Genomic DNA, 18,281 nt, shown 5'->3' with positions numbered 1-18,281 from the left:
TTTTTTTTAAATACACATTCTTAACTTGGGGGGGGGTGTCTCCTCAATTCCAAATTTATTACTCTGAAAAGGATTATGCTGAAATTTGGGCACATTTTGAAGTTCTTCCTAACAACACAAACCCTTGCCTTGTTTTTCATGGCAGCTTAAAAATATCTAGTACCTTTAAACCAGTGGGCCTGATGCCCTGTTTGTACAGAAAGACAGAACACAGTTATTTCCTAACTACAGCAGCTCATACAATAAGGCCCTGGTCCATGGGAAGGGCCAGGACATGCTCTCCAAGTTGAAATCAAATGATCTTCATAATTCAATTCAGTAGGCCTACATTACTACTTTGAATAATTGTACTGTTTCAGTTGAAATCATAAACCAGGACCTCAGTGTGCTTGGCAATGCACAAACAGAAGAAAAATGCTATTTTTGTCTAGAGAGTTTCCCTGGATTGTAATCTCTATGCAGATCTATTAAGAGGATGTATTTGATTGTTTTTTTCCCCAAATCCCCAGCTAAACAAAACAGAAATGATGGGGTAACACCATGGATTTTGCTATAGGAGGTAGCATTTTGGTTGTGGGAAAAAGAAAAAATGAGAGTTCACAATACTCAGGAGAATGGTGAGACTAACAAAGTTTGAATATGCAAAATCAGATCCACTGAAAAAATAAAATTGAAGAAATTTGGAATATTTCAATGTTGGCATTGATCTATCACATTCAAGATACAACCTCTCTTTGGTGCTTCGGTTTCATAACACCTATTGTAAGGTCTACTTTGAGTTTTGGGGTAAGACAGATTTTGAGGCAAGCAAAATTTTCCATAATTGTTAAGAGAATCAGTTTGATAACCAGTTCTAAAAGCTCTTTTTTCCAACTGAGAATATTTTGGAATAACAGTACAAATGTTACATTGTTGACCTCTTCATAGAAGAATTTGTTTTAAAGACACTACTTCTACAGTGTGAAAAAGAAAGTTTACTGACAGATAAGGTCTATTAATGACTCCACTTCTGAGCTTTACTATCTATATTTACAAATCAAGAGTGTGAATCCTCAGTTTATTAATCTGCCAGTTGGGTCATTTTTGGCAGCCTTGAGCTGTTTCACTTCACCGAAAATATTTAATAGCCAATCTCTAGTGAACTTGAGTTTTCCCAATACTTTACTATGTTTACACAATATATCACAAATTTCCTAGTGCCTTATTAACATTATAGATTATTAAAATGAAACTACATTTTTTTGAATGAAAAATACAGCACTTTATCCTTGACTAACCATAGCTTACTTAGTCAGTTTGTCCAAGCACATGTGAAGGTTATGTCTATCTCCACAGCATGGCAAACACTTTACAAGCACATACCCTCCTATGCAGATCTCTGAACAAAACATCTTTGGACCTAAAAGGGATTTAACCCAAAGCTTACTACTCAATGGAAGAGTTTACTCATTATTTGAATGATATTAACTACAGGTCTGCTCATGAATGCATTTCCAGCTCGTTTCTGTTTAGCAACCTTTGCATTGTCTCAGTTGAGCTTCCCAATCCTCCAGCTCCAGCCTGCAAAGCACGTATTGGATGTCTGCTGGCTCTCCCTCTCATTTTTTTCATCTGGTAAAAATTACATTACAGACTGCTAAAAATATAATAAATACTTCCGTACCACACCATGTAAACAGCTAAGTTATTTGCCACAGAGATATTAAATATGAATGAAAGAAAAAGTAGGTCTCCATGTTGAAAAGGAAGCTTCTAGAAAGGAAGACACCAGTCAAGGAACCAGGAAAACCCAAGGCCTCCTCTGCGATTTGGTACAAACCACTTGTGTGTACTGAAGGCAGCCAGGAAGAAACTCTCCCATTCTTCAAGACAACCATTACAGGGCAGCTGTAGTTACCAAAGCTGATGTGGTTACTGGACAACCCATGAGCTGCAAAAACACAGCTCATGCTGAGATATCAGTGAGCAGATCAAGAGTCCCTGTAGATTTAACAACTTTTTCCTGCAATTATACTCTCTCCTGACTGAGGTTCACCCCTTTTCCTCTTTATTAGTATTTAGTAAAGTTACTAATGCATCCCCTGGAGTCCACACTTTGCTGCATGTGCTTGATCCATATGCAAAGGCCATGTAACTGAAGGATCAATGTACACACCAGCAATGTTAATTCTGATATTTCCTCATCTTTAAAACCTTAGTAGCTATAATGCAGAATAAATACACTGAGTGTAACTTTTTCTCTGTTTTTTTAAGTATCAGTAATGGTGAAAAAAACTCTCAGAAATTCCATCATGGCATCATAATGAAACCTGCATGGATCAGCAGGAGGAGGGTTAGCACTTTTAGATCCAACCCACAGATCTTTGCCACTTTTTTGCTAAAGGGACAAGTGGGAGCAGCAGGCATATATCATCAATTTTTATAGGAACCAACACTGTCAGGAGGGCATGAGACACCCTGCCATAACCCTGACTCATTTTTCCAGCAAGTTGTGCAGCAGCAGCTATGTACATGACAGCAAAGTGAAGGCTAGACTAAGAAATCTGTCCTTCTAGCTCAACTTCACATCCCTCTCTCTTGAATTGTAATTGTGCCAGTGTGCAATGCCAATCTCCCTGACCAGCCTCCTAGCTCCAGGCTCTTCCTCCTACCCCACCCCAAGTTAGACTTCTCTCCCATCCACACGGCCCAGCAGTGCAGTACTGAGAACACAGGAGAGATTACTTCTCTTCCTTCAAGTCTGTTCCAGACCTTAGGGCACTAGACATTTTGAGAGTTCAACACCCATGTATTGGTGTCTGTCCTGGCAAAGAAATTACCAGCCACAGCAGCTAAAAAAAATAGACAAACTATCGAACACAAGTTCTTATACTGGGAAGTGTCTGGAAGCCTGATAAACAAGTGGTTCAACCACTTACCCCAGAAAAGAAGCCTGTCATTTTTCCCGGAAACATAACATAGGGACTGCTAACCATAACCCTGAAGCTGTTTCTTTGCTTCTCTCTCTGGAGACCTGAGACCCAGCAGTGCCTCATTCCTGTCTCCCCCATAGCTGAGAAGCAGCATTTGCAATTTTGGGGTCCCCTGTTAGCCAAGAAATGTCAGCCAGCTGGCCAATCTCACCAACCCAAAGACTGGCTGGCTGGACCAGCTGGCCAGCCTGCACACATTTGTGAGTCAATTCCATTAATCAAACCCCAACAGCTGAACAGTTTGAACAGGTTGAATGAAGGTTATATTGAAATTATGCCGTATTGAAAACTAAAAGCTTAAGACATCTGCTTTTCCTAGTCTAGGGGGAGCGGACCAAAAGAGATTCTTTCAGGACTTCATAGTTGAATTTTTAAAATAAGACAGACAGAAAAGAAATGAAGCAAATGAAATGCCTTCACTAGATTCAAGAGGCTGAGCTCTGAAGAGAAACAGGAACATTAAGGTCAAAATGTCTGTAAGACTGTTCTCTTTTCCATCTTTTGGCAAAAAATTGCCATAGGTTCCTGGGATAAATCAACATACAGAAGAATTAATGCAAGCAAAAAACCCTACTGTGTAGGCAATATTTAGGCAACAGATCACAAATGAAGAAGAATACTACCAACAAGGAGGCTTAAGGAATGTTACCAGTAATGAGTAACCTTTGTGTGAGGAATTATAAAAATCATTGTATGGCACAGATGAATTCAGCAGACAGCATGGAATGCTGACATATTTTAGGGGCAGAGGGAAAGATTTGAAGATTTGAACAGGACACTGTAGAGACTAGAAGAGCAGAGGGGGTAGCTTAGTGAGAGGGAAGCTCAAAGTATGGTTTATGGGGCAGGTACACCTCTGGGCTGACAGACTGACAATTCTGAAGTCCTTGACAGAGGAGATGTCAATAGGGTCAGAAAGAAGCAGTAGCATCACAACATTGTACATGAGGGGAGTAGTTCCCCTTTTCTATCAACCCCAGATCACTCAAGACAGTGGTTGACTCTTCCTGCTGCCCAATCTGCTATGGCAGAAAGTGCCAGGTGACAATGCTTCCTCAGCTGCTGCGGTTTGCAGGCTCCAATGTCTTTGTTATCTGCCCCCTGCAGCCTCTCCTCTGACAGGAAGCTTCCCCAGAGTTTTCCATCACAGGAAATTTCCTGTGGGGAAGCACTTAGTGAGCAAACAAAGAGTTCCTTGGTACAAAAGAAAAGTGAACAGCTGTAAGAAAAAAATCCAAATGCTGAAACAGCAAAGGCAAGGGCATTAGCTCACAGGACCCAAACTCTGTGAGGAGAACCACGCTACCTGAGAGGCAAAGAAATAACAAGTGAGACCATTATATACTGAAGTTTGGCTCACAAGGCTGAAGTTCAAATGTTACAGTCTGCTTCTATTTGGCTTCTCTGAAGATAGTCAACAGCCTTAATGCCACATTTAACAGAGGGCTGCAGGGAGCACAGACAATCACCTCAAGCACCATTTCAGTGGCATTTTCTGTGGTGCCTCCTCTAGCAAGGTCAAGGACTGGCTACAGGTGGAGGGCATATGACTGTCATCACAGAATAAGCTGAGACTGCAGTCTGGGATGAACTGCCAAGTGTCCCTATCAAGCTCACTTTGCCATTACCTAATAATGGGTTTGACATGCCCTGGCTCACAAATTCCCTCTTGTGTAGGATCTAATCATGCTCTGTACATACTGTTAGAAAAAATACATTTGTCTCCAGACTGTCCAGTTTCCCTGTTTATAAAATCTGTGCTCTTGGGTTTTTCAGGGGTATATATGTAATCTATATCTCTTACTCTCTTGAGCACTTCTAGAAGTCCACCATGGCCCCCATGGTCTTTTTATTTCTGTCCCCTACTCCTTCTGCCCTTTGAACTACACTAATTTCCTCCTATTATCCAGTTGTCTCTTTCCTTCCTTTTTACTATAGCATTTTATGTTAGCATCCTGTGCCCCTCCTAATTTTTTGTCTCCTCACTCCTCTCTTCAGAATCAGTTCCCCTGACCCCTGCAAGTGTTGTTTCAGAGAGCTGGGGAAAGAGATGCACGTCTGCTATAAGCAAAAATAAAGATGACTCAAAAAGAAGGGTCTTCCATGCTGGAAATCTGGCAGCTGACACAAGTTTCTGGCATCATGCACATGGGATATGGCTTGCCTAAAGATGTGCCTGGGAAGTACCTACCTGGAAGCCTCAGGCAGGGACAGTACTGACACAGGAAAACCCTGCTGGAGAGTACAGGCTGACTAGCAATGTCTCATAAATCCTGCATGGTACAAGTCTACAGTGGTGTACAAGGTGTAAGTACAAACCACACATTTCACTCTCAGGCACAGGGTATGAAGCTTGAAGAGGTCACCTTCTAGCATCATCAAACTTGGGGATACTCCCACGTACACCAAGTTAGTCTATGAGGTGGGCACGAAGCATGGAAGTGTGAGCAGAGATAGCCTGAAATTCTGTACCATTCATATTTTCTTTGTTTTTGAGAGCAATCATCTACAAACCCACTCTGATTTACCACAGTTTATGCTGTGGATTTTTTAAGTGTCTAGTTCAGGCTCTTCTCTTGAATTATTTGACTGCAAAAGGCAGTGCTGACTATTTTCCAGCCTCTTCTGGTTAACTGCATCTGTGGTAAAGGGACTTCTGCCAAGAGACCCACAATGCTCTGCTCCACAGGAAGTTCTAAGATCTCTTCCTGCACAGGAAATTTCCTGTGGTCCAACAGACACTCCTCTTGGCTTTTATCACTCACATACATTTGTTTTGGCAAGTGGCTGTTATTAGGAACAACAAGAAACAGACAGAGCGAAAGAAAACACTGCCACAAAGAAAAAAAAAAAGGCAGTTATGGTTAGAGTAACAAGTATGACCAAATTAGCTCCTGTCACACATGAAAATATATGCTACTGGAGAAAATATACACTGCTGGAGCTGACTTGTGACATTTTCTACCTTAAATGTTATTCAGAAATAAAGCCTGATTGATATACAGATGTAACGTTTTTTAAGATTCCATACGTAAGTTTTCTTTGCCTTTTTAAAACAATTTACTGAGGCATTTCCTTGGAAATGTGCTAGGTGGTATGAAATGAATTCTGGATCTTTCCTTTCTCTGCAAACTTCATGCAATTATGGCTCTAGTGCTGACCTTACCACATCATTATGAAGAAAGTTAAAGGAAGGAAATGCTTAAAAAGAAATGCTTTAGTTATATTTCACCAGACACACCCTCTTGTAAATCAGAGACTCTCCAAATCCTAAATCATTGCTCATAAACTGTGGTGGTTTGAAACTCCCAAGAATCTAATTTTTAAGTTCAAGCCCCCCTCCCACAGTTTGCCTCTGTGAGAGGGTTTAGTGACGGTATGGACTTGATATCTTTTTCACCTCATGTGGAGAGTTTTCACACAAAGCACAACCATTCGTTATTGGGGGAAGGGGAAAATATTTACAAAGGTTTATTTACACCCACATATATATATTTACATTAAATTAAATTTCTCCTCTTCTTCAATAGAAGTCCAAGAAGAAAAGAGAAAAGTCTTTCTATCATCTCTCAGGCCACAGTTCCTTCATTTCAGTTTTTTGTGGCACTGGTTAGTGTCCTTCATTTTCCTGAGGCAGCAGATTTATGTATGGCAGTCAGGATTTTTGTTCTTACTTTGTGGAAATTTCAACCTCGAGCCCGAGCCTTCGGGGGATTTCCTTGTAGATCTTCACTCCTCTTGGGTTAGAACATTGAAGGCAGCTTTCAGTTCAGTCTTACCAATGCTCTTTTGCTCTGTCTCAGCTCAACAGCTTGATAGAAACAGCAACAGCAGCAGCAGAGGGCACGGCCACCTCCTCCGCATTCTGTCCTGGCTCAGCTCTCAGGACAACTCCGGGTTTTCAGCTCCTTTCTCCCTCTCTCTCGCTGCTGCTGCATTTTGGGACTCCCTAAGAGTTTGGAAGTCCACCCCTCCTCTTCAAAGAGTCTCTGGTTTTTGGGAAAATAATACAGTCTTACCCCAAACCAGCTCTGTTGAGTTTACCTCTGTTTTGTTGCCAGCTCTCCCTCCTGCAGGAACATCTTTCAGCCGGCTTCACGTTATCTCGCTGCTACTGGCTCTCTTTCGGCTTTCAGCCATCGCTGTCTCTGTTCAGGACTGCTCAGCTGCTGCTTTCAGTGTCTTCTGCTGTTCCTGACAGTAAGGAAACTTTTCCAGCTCTTGATTACGGGACCTGGTCCAGCACTGACACTATACCGGGTCTCCCGTGACCTCAGCTGGGGGCTGGGGGCCCTTGGCCCCCGAAGTGGCTCACTGGCCCCCTGCCCCCTCGTGGCTCAGATCATGGCTACCCCCTTCTAAACTATCTTCACCACCTTCTCTTCTGTTTCTGTGGGCATGTAATTTCCATAGGGTGCACGTGGACTATTGATTGGTCCAGTATTATCAGTAGGGCAAACCATTACTACCTCAGAGAAAAGGTTTTTCAAACCACCACATAAACATAATAAAATCAGTATTTTGGAAAGGGAAGATATTTCAGTTTCAATCTTCTAAATTCTTTAAGTTATGAAGCCCAGGAGACATTGGGTAAGATTTTTCAGATGCCATTCCACACTTCAAAATAAAATAAGGGCCATGGGGGACTTCTAGAAGTGCTCAAGAGAGTAAGAGATACAGATTGCATATATACCCCTGGAAAAACCCAAAAAGCACCTATTGTTACCTTCATTCACCTAAAAACAAGAAAGTTGAAGAGCAAAAGATTCAGACAGGAGAATCTTTTTCAATATGAGGACAGTCAAGCACTGAGACAGGTTGCCCTGAGATGTTGTGCAATCTTCATCTTCGGAGGTTTAAAAGACTCAACTTGATAAAGCACTGAGGCACTTTGTCTCCCCTCACAGCTGATCCTGCTTTTAGCAGGAAGTTGGAGTAGAGACCTCTTAAGGTCCCTTCTAACATGAATTATTCTGTGATCCTAAATCTCTCTGTAAATGCAACTCACTATCCTCTAAGTCCTAATTTGAGACTTCTTGAAAGGAGAGTTAGAGCTTACTATCCCATCTAAAAGTCAGAAGTTTTGAATGAACTTCAGTGAAAATAAAGGGAACAGATGAGGTTTGTAAATGAGGTTTTCAAATAATTTAGTGAATGCTTATGCTTCTAAACTGTTCTGAAACTGTTAGCAACTACAGTTCCATTCAGTCCTCTTCTCCCTGGATCAGCTCGTTTTGCCAGGTTTATTTTATCCCAACAGCAGACTAAGGATAACAGTCAACAGTAGCCTGAGGTTCCTTCCTATACGCTTTTCCTGGGCTTTGTCAGCCTGCATATGGCACAGAATAGTTCAGGTTGGAAGACATCTTAAGAGATCCCTCCTGAGTCAAAACAGGGCCAACCAGAGCAAGTTGCTCAGGATCACATCCAGTTGGGTTTTGAGTATCTCCAAAAACAAGGGCTCCAGAACCTTTCTGGGTAGGCTGCTGCAGTATTTGATCATCCTCCCAGTAAAGAATTTTTTCTTATGTGAAAATGGAATATTTTGTATTTCAGTTTGTGCCCATTGACTCTACTTTTCCATCAAATATTTACATATTTATACATACTGACAAGACATCTACAAACATGCTCTTCTTGAGGCTGAACAGCTGCAGCTCTCTCAGCCTCTCCTTTCATGTCAGATGCTCCAGACCCTTAATAAACTACATGGCACTTCACTGGACTTCCTCCAGTCTGTCCATCTCTCAGGCATACTGAGGAGACCAGGACTGGACAAAGCACTGCTGATAGAGACTCATAGGGCTGAGCAGAAGGGAAGGATACCCTCTCTCTATCTGCTGGCAAGGCTCTGCCTAATGCCATTCCAGGATGCTGTTGGCATATTTGGGAGACTAAGGCAGAAAAAATATGTTTCTATGCCACCAACAGAAATGTTACATCCTAATATCAAACATTAGATCAGGTCAGTGAAGATCATCAGAGTTCAAACATGCAAGTTCAGAGCCAAAACTTTTCCTTAAGTCTTTAAGGCAGTAAGGAGAAGTGTCAGTTAAAACAGGAGGTATTACAAAAGATGTTTCCCATTTCCAAGGCAGTGTGACAGAGAACTGTTCTACAACATAAATTAGACCATGACACCCATGACTGACAGTTCAACAATAACAGTGAGCTTAGTGTTTACTTTTTGCCCCGAACATCTAATTATGCCACAAAAGTTTTAGTGATCTATTTATTATGGGTATACAATTGCACCATTTCCTGGAATATTTTGCTCTCTGGACCAGGCAATTTGTTATATTGTAAGTGCCAATGTTACACCCTGCCCAGTAAAAGTCATTACTCTTACACATTTTGAAAAATCTGCTGTGGGCACTGTACAATCCATAGAGAACTTGGAATTTGATACTCAGGTTGTTTGTACATGTGCAAGTACCTGGAGTTAGTTTCCACTTGGAGTTCCAAGACTTTTAGGGACATTTAGATGTGTATAAGGATTTTGTTTCCCCCATTACACCTCTCTAAAAATGTGCCTGACCTCTCACTATTTCCATTCTTCCAGCTTTCAGACACAATTTCCTCACTGGCAGCTCCCTATCTTCCTCTCTCATTCTCAGACAGTGAGACATAAAAGCAGTGCAATTTAAACACATACTTAAACACACCCATCTGCAAATAAACGTAGAGAAAGAAAGAGAAATCTAGTGCAAAGTAGCACGGGGTTGACTGTAGTTTCTGAAGCAGACATAGTACATAGTGAAGAAGGAATACACCAGGTAGCCATGATGCTGACTGGCTATTTGTTCAAGATCCATCTTTTAAAATCCATGGTAGGCAGCAACAAATTTCTGCAAATCACCAGCAGCTGATGAAGCAGATGTATACACACACACACACTGAATGACCTAATTAATTCAATCAGCACACCCAGGTGTAAACGGAGCACATGAATGTATTAGGTCCTGCTGTAAGAAGCTCTCTCAGAGTGGGGCACAGCAGAACCTAGGAGATTACAGCCTGCAATCACCAAAATGTGCCCTCCTAAGAAAAACACCAGGAAGATGGTCTGGTAGGAGGAAAATACTACAGCTTTTTCTCCTCTGCTTTTAACAGCATTTTGCTAAGGACTTGGATATGTTTCAGACGGAAGTAGGAGAGGACAGACAGGTGAGTTGAGACAGCTAACCTGCACTCCAGACAGTGACAAACAGGGGCCTTCACTAAACCCTGGATGAATAGCAGGTGGCTGCAGAAGCCCAGTACCATCATATCTCCCTGCTCAACTCTTTCATTCCCTGACAGCAATACCTAAGCTCAGTGCAGTGGCCTTCCCACAGTTCTAGGTGGGCTTAGGAGAAACATCCACATGCTCTAGCCTCTCCTGGGCCTGGCTCTTCCAACAGATGAGTTGCACTGATGGACATCACTCGGAAACAATTTCCTTGTAATCTCAAAGTCGGCTATCTATTCTGTGTTTACTAAAAGTTGTTACTCTAATCTAAATAAAAAAGTGGCCATAAATCACACTTAGTAAAGGAGGTGTGCAGTCTCCCTCATAGTATATGCAGGGTAAAAGCCAGAACCTTCAGTATACAAAGCACAGGGGTCAGCTCTGCAGTTAAAAACCATAATGCCCATCATTTACGTGGCAGAAGCTCGGGTAAGGTTGACTGTAAAGTGATGAACTTTACACACCCATACACAAACTATTCATACACAAACCAATCAGTGCTTTTATAATGCAATAAAACAAAGACCTTGCATGTTTTAAGCAATGTAGCAGTTGTTTTCCCGCAGTATACTTAAAAAAAAAAACAAACCGCAGATGCTGGACTGTTACTTAGTAGAGCAAATCTCTGACACAATTTATTACCACTTGACTGCTACTGATCTCCATCACGCTTCTTCCAAGTGATACCTCTTCAGCTGCAGAGGAGAGGTGGAAGGCTTTTGAAATCACACAGCAGCAGGTGATTAAGACACCTTCTCAAGGGACCTCGTCCAGTCATGTTTGTTCTAATTTTCCTTGGCATGATCTCGGCTTCCACAAGTTTCAGATTAAAAGTATTTTAGAAAGCAGGGAGAGGAAATAATGAAGACTCGGGGTTTTCTTAAGAGAGGTGATACAGCCTCACTTGTTCTCTCTTTTTCTCCTTTGTGTGTATATGGAATTTACAAGTTAATACCAAGTTCTTATGAGAAGACAATGAACCACAAGTCTGTGTTCTGTGAGATTTAGGTTAAGGCAAAAACTGAGGGAGCTTTGGCACATCTGAACATGTTTACAGGACTTCTCTCTGCCCCATACATCCTTCAAAAGCTGAAAATCATGCCTTGCCAGGAAATATCGCTTCCTTGTCCTTTTTTTCACTGGCTGATCTTACATTTGAGGAGTAGAGGTTTCATGCTTGTAAATCAGCCATTACAAAAAAAGGAAAAAACATCACAGCCAATGAAGTACTATTATAAGGAAGTGTGCTTTTTCACTGCTTTGGAGAACACAGATGAGGATTACTGGATTCTGCATCTTGCACTGTTGATTCCATTTCTGCTCTGCACCCACCACTTCATCTGCAGCCAATGTGGGCCAGGCCAGGTTGGCTACAATTCAGATGCATCAGCAAAAGACTCAATTTGACTGAGACCCCATGCATGTTAGCTTACTATAGTAAAGGTGACTTGGGGAAGCCCACAAGAGTGATGTGAACAAGCACTTCAAAAGGCCATTTACCTGTACCTCACACCACAGTTTTATGAGTTGGTTTAAAGTGGCACTGCCACAATAAATAAATCCTACCTACCATCTCACGTTCCAGTTTTCATACAGCTACCTGAAACTTGTTAGTGTTCAAGTAGCTGTACAAACAGTCTGATCAAGGTAAAAGAACCAAAACCCACCTATTTTCTCCTAACATTAGTTTTAATCCAGAGGAATTTCTCAGTCTGAATATTTGAACAGTGGTAAAAGAGATTTTGCCAGCAGCCAGCATGCAGGTGAGAATAACAGCCAGAGCAACAGAAGGGCAGGACTGGCATTTTTCATCAGGGGCACTACACTACCCTAGTTTACTGGATTTGGCAAAACTGGAGCCTCCATTTTCCCTTCTCCAAAAATGGACAACTCTAATAGTATCAATACCATGTTCCTCTGGGGGACTGTAAAGGTTTTGAAAGACCCTCAGCAAAAACGGTATATGAGGATCTTGATATGAAGCATCATCACAATATACACTCGCATTTATTAGCAGCCAAACCAAGGACTACATTAGCAAATAATGTTCAGTGGATGCTACTTTTGTCAATGGCGTGTAATACAATCAAGGCTTTCATATTGCCTCTGTGCCAGGTATGGACAATTAGCATGTTGTCAAGCTCTTTGACTCCTTAAGCCTGTAAAAGTAGGTCCAACAAATTGCCTTCAGCATACCGAACAATTTATTCATAAAAGAGACTTAATCTCTTAATGGTTATTTGCTGAAGGGCATCTTGCTGTGTTGAAGAGAATTATGATAGTTGATGGTTGGAATCCTTGTACATGTTTTGTCATTATTGTTTTACTGATGATTAAAGCCCTAACTGTGAAGGAAATGCTGGGAGGTGAAGTGACTGACAAAATGCTGAGTTTTTTAATTTTTAATTTGTTCAGCTGACAAGGGCATTTTTTTTGGCTTCCCTCCCCCTTCTGATGCTGTACTACCCAGTTAAGTTTTCTCTATCACTTTCCATAACACTTCTATATCAGGAGGGAAGTCAGTGCTCAGGAGAGCATGAAGCACCAGCCAACAACAAAGTCACTACCATGTAGACTAGAGAAGAGCTAGTTTACATGATTTCACCTCAGCCATGGGATAACCCTGAGACAGAGAGGCCGTCTTGAGCTTTGAGAATCTGTTTTGCTCTCTGATTCCTCCAGGCCTGGCAGATTAGCCCTGAGCTCACAGATGCACCTGCAGCTGGTTTAGTGATACGGGATGGATGTGCACGGCCAGTTCTTCACTGAGGACAAGACAGATACCACCCGTTCATTTAACAGAAAACACTGAATCACCACCAAGTGTTTATTTACCATCACTGCTAGAATGATTTGGAGTCAAACCAAATCTATTAATGTTCCCCCGAGCCAGCTTGTTCTCCTTTCTCACTGGCCCCTCTCCCCCATTTTTGCCCTTAAGACTGATCCATGACTGAACAAAAAATGGTGTTTAGTGGGTCTGTGATGTATGCTACATGGTTTTTATAGTTGTGGGTTCTGGAGAAGTGAAGATGGTGTGGTGCTGTGCAAAGAAAGCCTATTCCAATAAGAAGGACAGAATAAAAAAAGTTTAAAAAACCCCAAAACACAACATACAGGAGGTCTATGGCATAATGAACCCTATCTTTGAAACATCTGAATTCTGGTGTGTTTGAGAGTATGGGAGGAGAGAGAAGAAAGTTGTTGAAGCAGCTTAGGTATTGCAACCAGACCTTATACAGCTGAAGTTGTTCAATATCCCTGTCTGTGGCTGCACAAAAAGTTTAGAGTCAGGGGATATGGATCACCTCACTGGAGCAATTCCTCCAGTGCAGCCTAAGATTTCCCCATCTATCTTCTTTATTATCTCTGTAAAGAAGATTCCTGTTTCAGTACCTTGTTTCTCTCACAACAAGTGTGGAATATGATAAAGCAGAACCTGGTCCAGGACAACCACAGGCACAGGAGTAATAGAGTCACACTGAACTTCCTAATTTCCCTTAACCTTAAGAATACCAGAGAGCCTCATGTGAAAGAACTGAGTGGAAATACTGGCTCTGAACCAACACCAGCAACAATGGTTTTTTGTTTCCTAATGCTCTTGAAGATACCTGGACTATGAGAAGCTTATGTTCTCCATTTAAAATGGCCTACTTAAGCTGGAAATTTTTTCTGCATTACTGGACTTTTTCTGTTAAGCCTCATTTGAAACAATCAGATAGCTCTCAACTAGCAACAACGTTATGTCTTTTCTAACCCAGTCCTCTATAGCTGCAGGTATTCACCAAGAACACCTCTTTGACACTGTCAAGAAACATGCTTTTCAAAGACTGCTACTGTCTTTTAAGAGCCATGTCTTTATATTTACATGTTTAGTAGTCATCTTTATATTTCCCTGGAAAGTAAATGGTTGGAAGTCTATGATTGGCAGAAACCACCCAAGTCAGTAAACCACCAATAATGTGAAGTATTTCCCTTTTGTTACACAAGTGTAACACATGCCAAGGCCTTTAAAACAGGACAAATATCACCACTGGTCTCAAATACTGAAGCTTAATTCTCTTTTCCTTTAGCACAAGTTCTGTGCTGCTGCACATCTGTTCAATTGCTGTCCTTCTGAAATGACATCAAGAAGACCAAAACACCTTTTACATCAAACACAGTCAAATCAGTGCCTCTTAAAAATGAATTACAATTATATTGCCTTTCATACTACAGAAACACTGCGGAAAATACAAAATCTGCATTTGTTTTACATATGAAATAAAATCCCACAGAAGAAACAATGTCAGAGGTACTCTTTCTAAAGCTCCCAGCATGTGCATTCACCACCATAAGTGAAAAAACAAGCCAACTAGTCTTGCTTACAGTAATAGTGCCAGAAGATTTTCCAAAATGCAGTCCCGCCATGTTTGTGAGCCTTCATAGACTCTTGCCACCATTTTGGGGACAGACCAAAATGGTCCATGGAGGAGAATTAAGGTGTCAACAACAATGTAGCCACACTCAAAGTCCTGATAACTACAACTGAGGCAACATCTCCCTGGATCTTGTTTTGTTCCCTCTCTGTGCTCTTATGATTTATTTTTGTATGCTAGAGACTTGCCATCCATCTAGAGCTGACTTTGGAAACACAGATGGGGTTGGACAAGGTTATTATGGGGCTCCGGCTTCTCTCTGCGTTGCTCAGTGCAAAGGCTGCACTCAGTCACCCTCCCTCACATGGGCACAGCTCTTCTACTCTAAAGGCAGGCCTGTTAGATAAACTTCTGTCAATGCTTTTTGACCCACATTCCCTGTTCTTCCATCCTCTTCAGACAGAATTATTACTAATACTCTGGAATAGTGGAAAGAAGCACCTTTCATCAGCAGATTTAGACATATTTTCTAAGAGATAATGTGTTTATCCTTGCAAAGGACCTTCTTCTAGGTAGGGAAAGTAAGGAGCATCATGCAATAAAGTGTCACAGCCAGTAAAGGATTGCAGAAGACTTGATAACCTGTAGATCATTAAATACAGCAAATGGGACAGTTTTTACCAGTAATGCAAGCCTTGGGCAAACTCATGTATGTGAATAATGACACAAACCCTCTCTGTTCGATGGTCAGATAAAGAAACCACATCTGTCATTCTGCTGATGAGTATTAGCAGTTGATTACACCCAATAATATGTAAGAGTGTATTGATTCATTTATAATCACTGACTTCAGAAAACCAATTATTTCTGCTGGAATAATGTGTTTTGCACACATTTGCAAGTGTCATGCTGCCAAATACGCCAGTTTTCTGTCCTGATGCAGGTAGCTTATGTCTGGATCCCTGTTTGGTTTTTTTCACAGAGTAGATTGAAGGTCTCTTGCCTACGTCTTCACTCTTGGTTTCACCAAAAACACCTACTCTGTAATTCCCTAACTCCTCATGTAATCCTTTTGCTCATATCAACTTTCTCATCATCTCAGTCTCAACTCTAGCCTCTTTCACAAATATACACACCTTCAGTCTGCATGGGACAAGGGGTTTTGTGGCATGTGATAACCACAAGAAAGTCAATAAAACTCAGCTTTTGCACACACCTTAGGCAACCTCATAAATCTTGACCTGGAAAACTTAAAAAACTTCACCAAGAACTCCAGATTTGTGCAAGCAGCACACAGAGCTTTAAGACCACAAGACATTGGTTTAGAAGAGACCTCTAAGTGGATTGGTAGGAGACCAAAGGGATGTCTGACTGGCTCAAAACAACCAGGTGGGAAGTCGGGAGGGGGGTGGGGACCAGGGCGAACTCTGTGTACGTAGGACGGCCACTGCTCTCCTCCCTGCCTCCTGGAGCCTTAGTCAGCCCCTGGTCCACATGGGAATGGCGGTGGCTGACTGCATGGCCTGCCCCAAAATGGCACCAGCCAACTGCATGATGCCTGCAAGAAACACTAAAGCACAGGCACACACCTGGGGCAGGGCTCCAGCGGATGGGAGCAGGTAAAAGGATGGTGACACGTGTGCCAAGCAGCTTGCTCCACTGCCCAGGATTTAGAAGCTGCTGGGACCATGCAGTCCCAGGTAGTGACTATCTACCTTTCTCTCTCCCTTTTCTTTCTTTTTCTTTCTCTCTTTTTCTTCTCCTACCTTCTTCTTCTCAGAATATACTGTAAGCCAGACCAGAAAATTTCAGTAAGTGCCTTGTTGTGTCTGAATAAGTTAGTCTGAGAAGTGGCTTACTTTGTCTGGATGTTTTAAAATTTGTTGAGTACCCTATTCTACTGAAATGTTCTAAAGTTTCCAAGAAAAAGTTGTTATTGAACCTCCTAAGAATTTGGTTGTTTCTCCTGCACACTGCCCAGGGTGAATCCAACTACCTTACCCTAAATCCATCAAGCAAGCTAGGACGTTACAGGATCACCCTTCAGAAAGCATCACCAAACTGAATCCTCTCTACAGCAATCCTGTTTAAAAGAGTACCAGCTCTATTAGCTGCTTAGACTGCTTGAGCCATTAATCCTGCTGTATGACTTTTGTAGAACCTCACTACTCCAACAGCCATACATATCCCAGATCAATATGTTCATGGCCATTACTGGTTTTGGTTTTCACTCACCCAAAGGCAGACATTGGTGTTGAGTTTTTACTTACCTTAATCACCTAATGATCTCAATTTTTATAAGTCTCATCACTACCACAGCCAAGCACCCTTGTAATAATGGAAGCTATAGTACTGAAAGACAAAAAAGGTATTCCACCCTTACAGGCATAACAGGGTCTGATGTGAATTTATACAGTGGAAACAGCAGCAAAACAATACAGCCTAGTAGTTCATTTACGGGAGTGTACCTAGGATGTAGCCTGATGGGCAAGCTTCAGGTTTCTAGGTAAGAATATAGTTAGTTGATTTAAGTACAGCATATTGCTGAAAGCTGAAACGTGTATCATTGCCGGGTTGGTGCCTGTGTTGCATCTTTCACAGAAGTATTTGCAGTGGAGTTATTATATCCCAGAGCTAGCTAGCTGTTGTCACAGGTCATACAGAATCCCATGGAAGTACAAAGGAAAATCTGTAACGCACCAGGAAGCACTGCATAGCTTTAACACCTATAGCAGCATTGCTTAAATCTTCTCTTAGTGCTACTTCTTTGAGTGAATGGTAAATCTCATGCACTAGCCCTCCAAACAACCTCTGTGGTTTGGCACTGCACACAGACACTTAGCCAGATAGTATTCATACCCTCTTGTGTGTTAAGTCAATGAACAGGGAAGAAGAAAGGTATATTTATTCTCTCTGTTCCAACAGCTACAGAGAGTGCACAGCCTTTCAATACTAATGCATCAGCGTTCATGTTTATTTAATCACTCAGATTGTTTCTGAAATTGTGCAATTCAGCCCATGGAAATTTCCTTGTTTGCATAATTCTGTCATGTTAATATCGTTGGGGTTAAACTCAAAACAAGATGTTGCAGGATGATGATTTTAAAACTAAAAAATCTCTTATGGTAGAAGTAGGAGGGGGCAGATTTTTATGCTTTTGTGTTTTGTTTTGTGGTGGTTGGATTTTTTTTTTTTTACGTTGACTTCCAGTAAGGCTTAGAGGTCATTTTGAGTTGAACAAATTGCAGTCACAAGTCATGCTCTTCTGCGCATAAGCGACACAATTCCCAGAGTCTTAGACGTAACAGCTAAAATGGTATTTGGAAGTTCTTGCTTATCCGCTCCAAGATTTCCTGGACAGGCGTTTAACACATGCTAGAAAAACCTGAATTAGTAGCAATGAAATACAGAAGTTCAATTCTACAGCTTTCCTCTTTTCTGAACTGAATTTCTCATACATGCACAAACCCATCCTTAACCCCTAGGCAGGTACTACAGAGCTCTTTGTGGGCTGCTGCTCATCAGTAAATAAAGCATCCTCCTGAATTTCATGGGAAATCTGACTGTCATGCTTGTTGTGCCTCTTTTGTACTTCTTCCTCCCTGCATTTTAAGTTGTGGCATTAAGCTGCACAGCCTCATTAATGACAAATAAGAGCAAGCAGACTTTGTTTTTACTTATTTTGTTAAATCAGAATAGTTTACTGTTTTCCAACCAGGA

General features: G+C 41.5%; 1 protein-coding gene across 5 annotated transcripts in view; it reads right to left on the bottom strand.

Annotated features, from left to right (window-relative positions):
• The window catches only part of LOC135414011 (transcription factor ETV6), a 135,530-nt gene that overhangs the window by 52,068 nt on the left and 65,181 nt on the right, over nt 1–18,281 (bottom strand). The gene's annotated exons all lie outside the window — the stretch shown is intronic.

The sequence above is a fragment of the Pseudopipra pipra genome, chromosome 5 (assembly GCF_036250125.1).
Source record: "Pseudopipra pipra isolate bDixPip1 chromosome 5, bDixPip1.hap1, whole genome shotgun sequence".
NCBI classification, from domain to species: domain Eukaryota; kingdom Metazoa; phylum Chordata; class Aves; order Passeriformes; family Pipridae; genus Pseudopipra; species Pseudopipra pipra.
This window is presented reverse-complemented; position numbering and strand designations above follow the sequence as displayed.